This window comes from Psammomys obesus, unplaced genomic scaffold, assembly GCF_907164565.1.
Source record: "Psammomys obesus unplaced genomic scaffold, mPsaObe1.curated_primary_1811, whole genome shotgun sequence".
In the NCBI taxonomy this organism is placed as follows: Eukaryota; Metazoa; Chordata; class Mammalia; order Rodentia; family Muridae; genus Psammomys; species Psammomys obesus.
In genome coordinates this window covers 29,872,033-29,885,159 of record NW_026592118.1, presented here as the reverse complement: position 1 = coordinate 29,885,159, position 13,127 = coordinate 29,872,033, and the positions used below count along the sequence as shown (strand labels likewise).

General features: G+C 43.5%; 1 long non-coding RNA gene across 1 annotated transcript; it reads left to right on the top strand.

Moving 5' to 3' along the window:
• Positions 1-505: 505 nt before the first annotated feature.
• Positions 506-12,772, top strand: LOC129681066 (uncharacterized). The gene is made up of 4 exons (XR_008720766.1): positions 506-589; positions 4,421-4,513; positions 7,292-7,344; positions 12,125-12,772. It is a non-coding gene; the product is annotated as an uncharacterized LOC129681066 (long non-coding RNA).
• Positions 12,773-13,127: the final 355 nt, after the last annotated feature.

The window sequence follows — 13,127 nt, the reverse complement described above, 5'->3', positions numbered from 1 at the left end:
GATAGATAGATAGATAGATAGATAGATAGATAGATAGATAGATAGATAGATAGAGAAGGATGGAAAAAATCTGTTTGAGAAGCCACAGGAGGGCTTCTCCTGATGGTCTTATTACAGTTAGCAGTGGCCATGGAATAGATAACATAACAGAAATATGGAATTTTTAATAAGGAAATAAACATTCTTAATACTTCTGCCTTAGTCTAACAAGACATAAAACACTGAGTTCAGATCTAGATAACTAACGAGCACATTTTAAAACAAATGTTTATTAACAAAGAAATGTACATATTTCAGGAGTGCCGAATGATAATTTAATAGACATGTATAAAGGGCAGTGGTCAAAGGAAGGTAGCTTTCAGTTCCATGTCCTTAAACATGTAACATTTCTTTGTGCTGGGAAACGTAGAATCCCTCTCTTCCAGATCATTACGGAGCATTGCGAGCCGCAGTCAGTACCAGTGTGCAGGACAGCACAATTCGTTCCTTTGTGAACTGCCCGCCAGTGTCTGTAATGGAGCCTCCCTCCGCCAGCCTGCCTGCTCTCCTCAGCCTGCAGTGACCACTGTTACACTCTCTGTCTGTGAAGGTAAGGAACTGTTCTCCTAATCTCCGTCTTCAAAAGGTAAGGCGTCTTTGTTCTCCTCTAGTCTAGGAAGGTAGGGGACCTTTGTTCTGATCTCTGTCTGTGACGGTATGTCCTGTATGAGTGAGAACGTAGTGCCCGTCTTCTTGTGCCTAGCTTCTTTTACAAGGTTCATTGACTTGATGTGCCTTGGCCTGAGAGAGACTGGAGCGAGTCTCCTTCCTCACTTTAGAAACCTGAAATGGCTTGAGCCAAAACACAAACATGGAAGCATGGAGTGGGTGACTAATGAAGTGGTGGACATTTCCTTAGGCAAAGCAAGGCTTGGGAAATATAAACTCTGCCTTCAGGTACCTTTGCATCAGCGTGTGGAAGAACAATTGTAAGCCACTTTTTGTGAGGGTAAAAGACAGACAGTGAAAAGGGCACATACTGCTTTTATTTACTAATTTCTCCTCCTCCTCTTCCTCCTCCCCTCCTTCTTCTCCTCCTTTTGCTCCTCCTCTTCCTCCTCCTCCTCCTCCTCCTCCTCCTCCTCCTCCTCCTCCTTCCCCTCCTCCTTCTCTTGTTGTTGTTGTTTTAGACAGGGTTTCTCTGTGTAGTCCTGGCTGTCCTGGAACTCACTATGTAGACCAGGCTGACCTCAAACTCAGAGATCCGCCTCACTGCCAGGCTTACTTACTGATTACAGACAGAGATTCATGTATCTCAGGCAGGTTCCTCACTTGCCATGTAGCGATGAATGACCTTGCGTTTGGGTCCCTCCTGCAAGTTCTACCTCCCAAGTGCTGAGATTACAGGCATACACCACCTAACCCAGTATAGGTGGGAGTGGGGATGGAACCCAAGATGCCATGCATGCCAGGCAAGCACTCTGGGAACTGAACTATATATAGCCCCAACCCCACAAACACACACACACACAGATGGTGTGGGAGGTCACACAGTCGCACTCAATTTTCAGTTCAGGAAGCAAATACATCATGACTGGAATTCTTCAGGAAGAGGCTGAGAGGTCGTAGGTAAGAACATTGCAGGAGAGATTCAGATAATGAGACTGGATGCCTGACTCCTTCATCCCAGCTTGCAGGCAGTAAAGGTCTCTATTCTCCTATTCCCTTGATCGCTTCCCAGATTCTAAATGTGCTCGGTATTTGCAGTTGAATCCTTTTCCTAGATTTCATAGAACAGCATTAGGATTTGTGAACCTTCAATATGTTCTCAAACAATTCAATTGTTTTAGACTTGACTCATTGATTCAGCTCTTTGTCAACTGAGTACTTAAACCTATTTGTATCTTAAATTATTTGCTTGGGCTTACATATTAAATAGTCAACATTCTAAATTATTGTTTCAATAGCTCTACTGGTCTGTGCCAACCTCTAACTCTGTGTCATGTACCTTTACAATATACTTCTAGTTTCATAGTTACAAATGTGTGTGTGTGTGTGTGTGTGTGAGAGAGAGAGAGAGAGAGAGAGAGAGAGAGAGAGAGAGTTTTTTAATATATACACATGTGTGTTCAGGTACCTGCCCCTGTGTTTGCACGGAGGCCAGAGGAGGATATTAGGTATTTTGTGTCATCCCCCACCTCGTTCATTTGAGACCCTTGTCTCGCTCAGCCAAGCCCCAGTAATCCTCCTGTCTCTGTCCCCATGCCCCACAGCACTAGGGTTAGTGGGCAATGCCCAACTTCTTTCTCTGGTGCAGAGCAAGCGCTCTGACCTGCTCAGAACCTCTTCCTGACACCAGCTTTTGCGTTTTTTACTTTGATCTCAAAGCTCCTGAAATTCTCCATCCTCCAGACTCAACTCAACAGTGGAAGGCTGGCAAAGCACCCTTTCGGACAATACATTATTATCTCCTCATTCTAAGCATTTTAACTTCTCTTCTTCTGCCCCCTTAATGTAAATCTTGACGACATTTTTTAAGCCTCAAGGTAACTTCTGTAATGTTATTTAATAAGAAACTTTCTTTCCCTCTGGATTCCCTGAAAAGTAGACCTTGGGATGTGAATTAACTGTCGATACTTTATTTGAGAACACAATGCTAAGGCAGCAAGAAGGAAGGCTAAAGAACACGAAACAGTAAAAATGGGATTCTTCCCAAGGTGAAAGATTCCGCAGAGGCCAAGGATGACAGATCCCTGAGGAGATACAGAAGATACCGTGAACCATCAGGGAGAGAGTGCCTCTAGGGAATGCAGGAGAGTGAACGCATCTTTTGGGCTCCATCTTCATGCCACTTTTCCATCAATCGGGGCTCGGCTGCGTCTTTTCCCCACCCTTCCAGGTAGCCGCGCTCAGGCCCTTTGGCGCGCGCGTGGAAAGCCGAGTTCCAACTACACTGGGCAGTGTTTAGTCAATCCCGACAGAGGCAGAAGCCACACACCCACGCCGTCCTGCTCTCTAAAGTGGCATGAAGTACTGGACCACTCTGGCTCCGTGGCTGAGACAAACAGTTCAGGAGAGCTTGGTTTTGAACTTCGGGCCTTTCCATCTCAGTCCCCACAGCTGCCAGAACCACACATGCGCCACCATGCTGGCTAATCTGACCCAAACTTCCATGCCTTTCTCCGCTTGGGGAATCTTAAGCTCTTCGTGAATCTTACGTTCTTCATAGCAAAGAAGCCTGGTGTGAACGTGCTCTCTCTCCTAGACCCACAGGAATAGAAGCCCTGCCTGCTTGTAGTCAGGTGGGCCTGGGTGACTGGCTCTAGCCAGCAGATGAATTTCTGCGTGTGCTTAGAGTAAGCATTTAAGAGAGGGGGTGAGTTGCCCTATCCCCCCTTACAGTAAACCCTAGAAGTCAGACTGTAATAGTAGAGGCCCCAAATGAAGGCAGGTTAAGTTCCTGGGACAGGAGGAAGGGAGATCTGTGCTTACATCTCCTCAAACTAGTGTCCCAGCTGATGAATGGCAGAAAAGAGACAGGGTATCAAAGGGAGGCTGGAGAATCTTCTCAGAAAGAAGGGAAAGCAAGGGACTCACCAATAAGCAACAAGAGCCCTTTGGAACTGGGTTCTGGCCATCCTGTCCAGGGCTATGTACATCGCTCCTCTAGACTTTCTTATTGCCCTAAAAGATTCTTAAGTGTGACTTTGGGTTACTGTTGTCAGGGTACCATTTTTCTTTCTGATGGTAGCTGTGACCTCTGCCCACTTCATATGTGCAATCTGTACCCACAAGAAAGGCAAGGGGAAAAAAAGCCTCTGTCCATTCTATCTTCATCTCATCAGAACCGTGTACCGGCACCTTTCCTCAAATAAGACAGAGCTTGAATTGCTGAACATAAAATAAATCCAAATACCCCTGAGGTTGTATAACAGTTTATTCTATAGTTTAGCCTTGCTCATTTCCTCTCCTATAGTAGTCAGAGGATAAATATTTGTGACTTATGAATAACTGAGTAGTTCGTGTTTCACGGTTGGCATAAATGGGAATTACATAAGTTTATAAGTTTTGATAGGTTTTTCCTGACAAGCATAATTCAGGACAGATAAAAGGGGTTGAAATTAGAAGCAGACAGCTGTGTGTCGATGGAGCCGATAGCGGCCTTTCCTGTTCATAGGCTTCATCATCTGGTTTATTCGTATGCAGGAACCTCCTTGCTTCCCTCCAAAGCTCTTTTCTCTGGGAGGATAGAGCCTTTCCTTCCCACTTCTGTGTTGAAAGAAACTCAAGATTCAGTTACCACCTTCCTCAAACCCCGCCGGCTTACATGCTTTGGGGAACTGATTTTTATCTCTGCAAAGAGCTTGAGATTAAACTGAGGGTGTGTGTGTGTGTGTGTGTGTGTGTGTGTGTGTGTAATCCTTGTCATTTTGTCTTTTAGGGGCTCTCTTTCCCCTACAGAGTATCATAATCTATCTCAAGAAAAATAAAAATAAAAAGAAGGAAAAGAAACAAAGAAATGAAGCACTTCTAGGTACGTAAGTAATAGGTCATCAGTAGATGGCTGGATTCCTAAGGATGGGACCGCATTCGGATTAGATTGGCACATCTAGGTTTTCCATTCTCAAAATTCCGAACTCCCAACTGGAGGACGGTTGTCATGGCAGCTTAGAAGGAAGGCATGGAGACAAGGTGAGTGGAAGCCAGTGATAACAACCCACATGCAGGCTACAAAGAGCACAAAGGGCAAACACAGCCCTAAGAAATGTCTTGTATCTGTTTCCGAGGGATAATAGGTGCCAGGAGATAGCTTCAGCCAGGCAGAAATTCCAACTCCCCTGTTGCAACATATGGTTTCACCGCCGCCGCCCCCCCCCCCCCCCAGGGTGAGTGCTGAGTCCATGGTTGCTTTGGCCATAACGAGTCAAGGAGACATGCCTCCCAGGAGCAAGAAGAAAGGTATTCACATTTAACACTTAAAACATGGGATGTTTTTACAAATCTTAATTAAGGCACGCAGGGGAGGACTGGCTTTTTTACCTTTGTACGCTATCACTATACATTCTATATGTCAGCCACTAGGTGTTTGACAGATACTGTCTCATTCATATGTTTATAGAATTTTTTTTTTTTATACATGAGACAGCAAAGCTCAGGTAGGCACTATAATTTTTTTAGGATCACACAGAAAATAAATAGGAGGTCTAGAAAGAAACTTAAAAATTCCCGATTTCAAGATGCCTCCTTTATGTACTAGAGAACAATTCTCTAAATAAATACGCTGTCATTCATAGCATCAAATTTGAAACCAGCCTAGTATCTACCAATGGAAGAATAGACACTGAAATGAAAACATGCTGTGTATATACAATGGAATACTCTCTGAATTTTAAATGGAGGAAATTCTATTAGTTGCAACAACATAGATGAATCTGGAGGACAATACATAAAGTGAAATACACCAGCCACAGAAAGACAAATGCCATAGATTTTCACTTATATATGAAATCATAAGGGACTCAGTTTTCTTTAAGGGGCCGGTCACTGGGAGTTTGACCATGCAACAGTGAGTATGTGGGCAACACAAATTGGACTTGATTTTGTTTTGTTGTTGTTATTATTATTATTATTATTATTATTATTATTATTATTGTTATCTTTCTCCACCTTCACTTCCTCTGCCTCCTCTTAATCTTATTCTGTTTCTCCCACACCCTTCTCCTTCTTCTTTTTGGTGGGCGGTCACAAGGAGGAGTGGACCTGGGGGGACTGGGAAAACAGTGTGATGGGAATCAATATTTAAATGATGAATCAATTAAAATATTGTGTAAAAAAAAAGTACAATTCACAGAAGTAGAGAATCAAATGCTGGTTATCAAGGCTGGAGAGAAGGGTACATACAAGGAAAATCACATGCTGTTCCAGTTCAAGACCTACTGTTCCATGAGATGACTCAAGTGAATTATAGTGCAAAACCATGCTGCATTTCAAACTGCTGAGGTCTTAAGTATTCTCACCACAAATAATAATAATAATAATAATAATAATAATAATAATGAGTATGTATGAGTCGATAGGTATGTTAACTAGCTTGATATAATCACTTGGTGGAAAACACACATATCAAAACATCATATTGTAGACTATAAATATACAGAATTATCTGTTAATTAAAAACACAAATTTGAGATGGACAGTAGTGATGCATGCCTGTAATCCCAGCACTCAGGAGGCAGAGGCAAGAGGATATCTGTGAGTTCAAGGCCAGCCTGATCTACAGAGTGAGTTCCAGGATAGCCAGGACTACACAGAGAAACCCTGTCTCAAATGGAAGAAAAAAAATAACAAATTTAAGTGAGCACAAAGCACCGGTCTGTAATCCAGCGCTCAGGAGGCAGAGGCGGGAGCATCAGGAGTTCAAGGTCATCCTCAGCTGCATAGAGATTTGATGCCAGCCTGAACTAGCTAAGACCCTGCTTCAACAAACAGAGAAACAAAACAAAACAAAACAAAACAAAAACAAAACAAAAAAAAACAAGAACTGAAATTTTAAATTAAAAAACTGAGAGGTTTTTTTGGAGCGTTACTTTGAAAACACAATTGTGCCTCACAGACAGTCTATCAGAACAACGTTTCCTCTGGCGGAGGGGGCTGAAGTACCAGCAGAGACAAAGCAAAAAGCACGTTCTCGGTAATACTGTAAACTTTTTATAAGACAAATACAAGGATGTTCTGTCAAGGGTACTAGGATAGACTGGTTACAGTTCTGGGATAACCAGGGTATCAATTCTAACTCTCCAACTGGTTCCTCATCCATTAGGGTTATATTTACCTTGAAGGAAAGCAGTAGAGTGAACGGATTGTGGTAGAAATCTGACTTTGCATCCATGCTTATCTACTGATGCTCTAGCACCTTAGGCAAGTAGCTAACTTACCTGAAGGAGGGAGCCAGCCTTTACTGTTCTTAATCTCTTCTTCCTTTCAAGGGTGTTGTTCTGAGAAAACAGCCTGTTTCCCTCCGGCCTCAGCAGCCCCTCCCCCCATGCCAGCAGTTCCCCAGCTAAGATCCTCTTCCCCACTCTGCCACTCAGCTGTGTGCTAAGCGCCACAGGGCTGGAAACTTGTCCTTATACATACATGCACATAGGTGCACATAGGGAGCTAAATAAAAAGCAAACGAGACATGGTCAGAATGAGCCTGTTCAATAAAATACCTCAGATATTGTCTCTAGGCTGTAATTATTCTAGATCTACAGACAACTGCCTTCAGAATAGTCAAATGACATCTTTGGCTTCTCTGTTTCGGAAACAGGCCGTCAAGGCAGATGAAGAGCAGATACGTTTCCTGTCTTCAGCTTTTGAGAGGTGAGTCCCAGCTCATGCTCAGACTGGAAGGGCCAGCTCTGTGCCGATGACTAGTGCAGATTTGCCCATCCCCAGAAACGTCAGCTACAGCCAATCCACTGAAACCTCTCCAGGGAAATTCCTCCAGAGCATACAGATGGTGTGTCACACTTCCTTATCTGTACCATGTTGTTACGTGGGCGTCTGCTTGTGTACACCACACTAAACTCTAGGCTCCTAGAAAATGCCAAGAAAAGGAGGAAGAGGAAGAGGAGGAGAAGGAGGAGGAAGAAAACTAGGAGGAGGAATGATCTTGTTGGATCCAGTGACCAATAAGAATGAATTAGTAAGAGACTTGGAAATGTCGAGGAAATGGAATGCTTCCCTTTTCCTAGCTTTTCTGAGACATGATTTACAACTGACCCATCCTACGCAAAGCATATGCGATGCGATGCTTTCATCTGCATGCATACTGGGTGATGCCTGCCACAGTGGCGCTGACAGCTTACTGCCTCAGGGTTACCATTTTTGTTCGGGGGGCGTGAGGGCTAAGAACACTTGAAATCATCTGGCTTGGGAAATGTTAAGTGTCTGAGGTTTTATTAAGATTTATCTTTCTACGCATGCGTGCTTGCCTCCATGTATGTCTGCATAATATGCATGCAGTGCCCTCAGAGGCCAGAAGGGGGATCCGTGTGGAGTCACGAACAGCTGTCAACCGCCGCGTGGGTGCCAGGAATCAAACCTGGGTCTTCCGGAAGAGCGGTCAGTGCTCTTAACCTCTGTACTGTCTCTGGTCTTCGTGTTTGTTCAGTGGGCATTTTCCTGACTGAGCCATCTTCCTGACCTCAGGCTTCCTCCTTTCTTAAGGCTGAACAGTATTCTACTGTGTAAGTCTACAGACACCACAGTTTTTCTATCCACTCTTAGTCAGCAGACAATTGGTTTCTACTTCTGTGTTACTCTTCCATCGCTGTCATGACCAAGGCAACTTAGACGGTTGATTGGGGCTTGTGCAGCCAGAGGCAGGCCCGGCGCTGGAGCAGCCACTGGGCGTTCACATACTGATCTACTGACAGAAAGAGGAGTTCACTTGACATGAAGCAAGTCTTTTGACGCCTCAAAGCCGGCCCCAGAGACATTCTTCCTGCAGCAAGGCCACACCTCCTAACCCTCCTTAAACAGCTAACAATGGGGAATCAAGTATTCAAGTGCCCAAGACTCTTTGAAACCGCGCGGCAGTGAACACTGTGCAACTGCCTATTTAATACACAGATTTAATTTCTTTTGGGTATATAGACATAGTCTTATTTGCTTTGAATATAGGTCCTATATACATATATTAGTAATTCTGGATAATACGGTAGCTTTATTTTTTGTTTGTTTGTTTGTTTGTGTAGGATTCTCTACACTGCTTTTCCATTATGGATGGACCAACTCGTATTCCCAACCACAGTATATAAACATTCCTTTACTTTACATCCTGCTCCATCTTAAGGGATGGTTAATATATTGTAAGGTAATTAATATACTGTCATAGCTTTAATTTACATATCTATGAACATTCGTAATATTGTGACTCTTTTCAAACACCTGTTGAACTTTGACTGTCTTCTTTGGAAGAATTTTTCTGCCGACAATTTTTAATTGCTTCTCTTTGAGACTGAGTTGCATGAGCTTGGGCTGTGTTTTGCGCAGAAGAATCGCCTGTAAATACTGCCCCTGCCCCAGACATCGTCACCTTACCCTCAAGATTGCTTTCTGTGCTGTGTGGTGCTGTTTTAGTTTGTGCTCCTCACACCTCTTTTTTTTTTTTTTATTCTGTTCTCTGTGTTTTGATATTGTACCCAAAAACTTATTGTCAAGAGCCATGTCCAAGAGCTTCTCTCGAGTTCTATGGTCTAAGTTCTAATAATTATCCTTTACATATCTTGAGTTATTGTGTAGATCTGAAGGGTCTGGTTGCAGTTCCTCTTCCGGCCTCTCACACTCTCAACGCCACTAATTGAATGTGTTCTTTCCCAGTGACTCACCATTGCATTTTTTCTTTGTGCTGGCATCAAGGAATTTTCTTGAGTATAAGAGTTAAGTGTATCCCTTGGGTAGCCATTGTATTCTGCAGGCCTAACTACCTGTATCGCAGTAATACAAATTTTGTATAACTTTAATTGCTATGGTTTGGCAATGTAGGTTGAGATCAGAAAGTAGGACACCACCAGATTTTATATTTCACTCAGTTGTTTTAACTATTCAGGGTCTATGTATAATTATTAGGATTTTTCTATTTCTGTTTTTTTAAATGTACATTACAACAAATCCATGGAATAACAGTTTAACAATAATATTTATCTGAATCTATGAACCTGGCATATTTTTCCATTAGTGTTTGTTAGGTTTTCAGTCTTTTCACCAGTATCTAATCTTTTCCAGTTTAAAGATCTTTAACATGCTTTGTTAAACTTATTTTGAAGCACTTTCTTCTTTTTGATATTATTATAAAATGTACCACTGTATTGTTTTTAAGTATGTATGTGTGGGGGGGTATACACACAAGCCAAGACCCATGTGTGCTGCTGAGAGAGAACTTTTGGAAGTCTCCTTCCACACTGTTGACCGGCGGCACTCCTGTTGTTTCTGTGGCTCTGAGTAAGCTAGGACAGCTGACCCATGGCCTCTGGGCAACTCTGTTTTCACATGGGTTTCAGGGACTGGAGTCAGATCACTGCAGCAAGCGCTTTTACTCCCTAAGCCACTTCGTTGCTCCCAACAGGGCTATCATCAACGTTTTCTTTGAAAAGCTCAAGTCATTAGAATATAAAAATGCTTTTTTATTTTTATTAATTACAGTTTATTCACCTTGTATCCCCCCCTACCTCTCCCCTCCTCTCCTCCCAATCCACCCCTCCCTCTTCCCCACCTGTGTCCCTCTCCCAATCCACTGAAAACGAAGGTCCTCCTCTTCCCTTTCCCTCTGATCCTAGTCTGTTAGGTCACATCAGGACTGGATGCATTGTCTTCTTCTGTGGCCTGGTAAGGCTGCTCCCCCCTCGGGGGGATGATCAAAGTGCAGTCCGATCAGTTCATGTCAGAGACAGTCCCTATCCCCATTACTATGGAGGCAACTTGGATACTGAACTGCTTTGGGTACCTCTGTGCATTGGTTCCAGGCCATCTCCATGAGTAGTCCTTGGCTGACTCTGGCTAAGATGCTCAGTCCCCATTTCAGAAAGACAAAGAGGATGGACATTGGAGGGGGGTGAAAACAAGGACAGAAGGACAGAAGCCTACCACAGAGGGCCTCTGAAAGGCTCTATCCTGCAGGGTATTGAGGCAGATGCTGAGACTCATAGCCAAACTTTGGGCAAAGTGCAGGGAATCTTAGGAAAGAAGTGGGAGATAGTCAGACCTCAAGAGGACAAGAGCTCCACAAGGACAGTGACAGATCCTAAAAGTCTGGACACATCTAAAAATGCTTTTTGTATTCTTATGCTACACTCATAAGGTCAGAGTATTCATAATGCAATCCTTTCCAGCCCTGCATCTGAACACTGCTTCATGGAAGGATCAACCCTTCAGTTCACATGCCTTTAGAGACACCATAAGAAATATTACTGTCATCTGAAAGCAAAGTGTTTGTTTTTAATTAATGTATTTAGTTATGTGCCTGTGTGAGTGCGCACCGCGGGTGTAGATGAAGAGGTTTGAGCTGGAGTTAGAGTGTTTATGAGCTTCCTAATGTGGGTAACTGATGTAAACCCAGGCCCTCTGGTAGAGCAGTGTTGCAGTCTTAACCACTGAGCCATCTCCCCAGCTCCCTGGGAAACAAAATGTTGGTTTCTTCTTTTCTGACTTACATACCTTTTATTTCTTTTTTTCTTATGTAGTTGCTTTGGCTAGAACTTACAGCCAACCTCATACTAAACGTTAACAATAAAAACAGAAAAACCTCAAAGCATCATTTTGCTGCCATAAAACTCTCAAGAATTCTTGTGAGTAAAACAAAAACTATTTTGACATCCAAGCCAGCAGGGGCTCTGGAGATCTACGGAAGAAAAGGAAGTACAAGGCGAGGGAATGTTGTCAGCAGGAAGATGCCCAGGTCGGGAGGAGGTGGGGCATGACAGCCAGCACGGACTTCCTCCGGGGAGGCCAACCCCTCAGAGGATGCTTTCTCCGGTTTTGTAAGGACAAGATCTGTCCTTTTCCAAAAGTGACTCGGTAGAAGAGAAAGGAGCAATGTGTGGTGTTTTGTAGTGAGGCGGAGATAAGGAGATGCAGTTTCAGAGAAAGACATCAGCACTTTTCTAGCCCCACAAAACATCACTGGCACAACAAAATACCAGACTCTCCGTACTCTCTGCAGCTCTGTGATCCGTTTCTTCCAGTCATTTCTGCAGCTGTCACCCCCCACACACACACTCCCCCCACAAACACACACACACTCATTCCTGACGTGAGGTCTGGGAAGACTCTTACCCTTATTTAATGAATGTGAGAACTAGGGCTCTGAAAGACGCCCTAGCCTGCTCAAGACTGCACATCTTGAAAATGGTACCAAAAAAAAAGACTGGAGTCCAGGTTTTCTCCTTTCAGAACCAGGGCTCTTTGCATTTAAAAAAAAAAAAAAAAAACTTGAATAGGGTGGGGTTTTTTTTTTGTTTGTTTGTTTTGTTTTTGTTTTTTTGTTGTTTTTTTTTTGTTTTTTTCCAGGATTCAATTTCTGTTCGACTTTTTGGACTTCTCATTAGTTGGGTACTCACTCATTCATGTTCTCTCCCCTCCTCTTCCCTCTATTTTACAGACACGTTAATCTGCGAGAGGGCTCATTTCGGCCCCACCGTCCCTGAGAAAAGTTCTCCGTGCAGAGCCTGTGATTGCTTTGATGTCATCTCTGAACTGATATACCGACTGTCTCACTATGAAATAGTAGTCTATTATGATTTTTTTGAACGACCCTCAGATCATTAACCTACACACCAAAATGCAAGGTGAACCTCTGCAGACACGTGTTTGTGTTTTCTTGCCAACTGCTTCTTGATATATAGAGAATTTCCTGTTACCTGTGGGCTAACGTTAAGCATACATCAGACCCTCCATGAAGTCCGGATTACTGACAAAATACCAAAGAACGAGAACGTAAAATACAAAATATGAAGAGCTGGAAGTTAAGACAAAATCAGTAGTCAAAATAAACGTCTATCCAATGTGACAGAAATTTAAGTAACAAAGCAGCCAGGCAAATTGGATTAAACAGACCAGGAGCAGACCAGACCCACAACTTAGAGTTCGGTCCCTTCCCGAGGCTCTGGCCCTCTACAGAATGGAAAAGGGACTTCTACACAGGTTCCTTAAGAAACGTGTGGTACCGTCTGCAGTCTCAAAGTTCTTGCTTGGCACTTTGTGGAAGGAGGTGATGCGTTTCTGTTCACATTCGGTTTTCTACACTAAATGAGCATTTCATCGAACAGAATTGTGTAGTAATTGTGCCTGGAAGATAACAGGAGGCCGTGATCTCTGCTCTTGGAGAGTTACAGTTGGTGTTGGGGGGGGGGGAGTTAAATTGGGTCGTTCCCACAGCGAAAGGTAAAGAGAGCAAGTCCAAAAACTATGCACCCAGGAAGCTGTGAATTCAGAGAATAAAAGGAGCCAGGTAAAGGTTTTCTGAACATAGTTAGTGAAGGAGCAGGACTTAATTCCATGGGGAGAAAGGCGCAAGCTTTCCAGGGTGCACAAGATGGAAGGAACAAAAGAAACTGGCGTGTCCGGATACGCTAATGAGGCCGTATCGTTATGGTGAGCGGTGG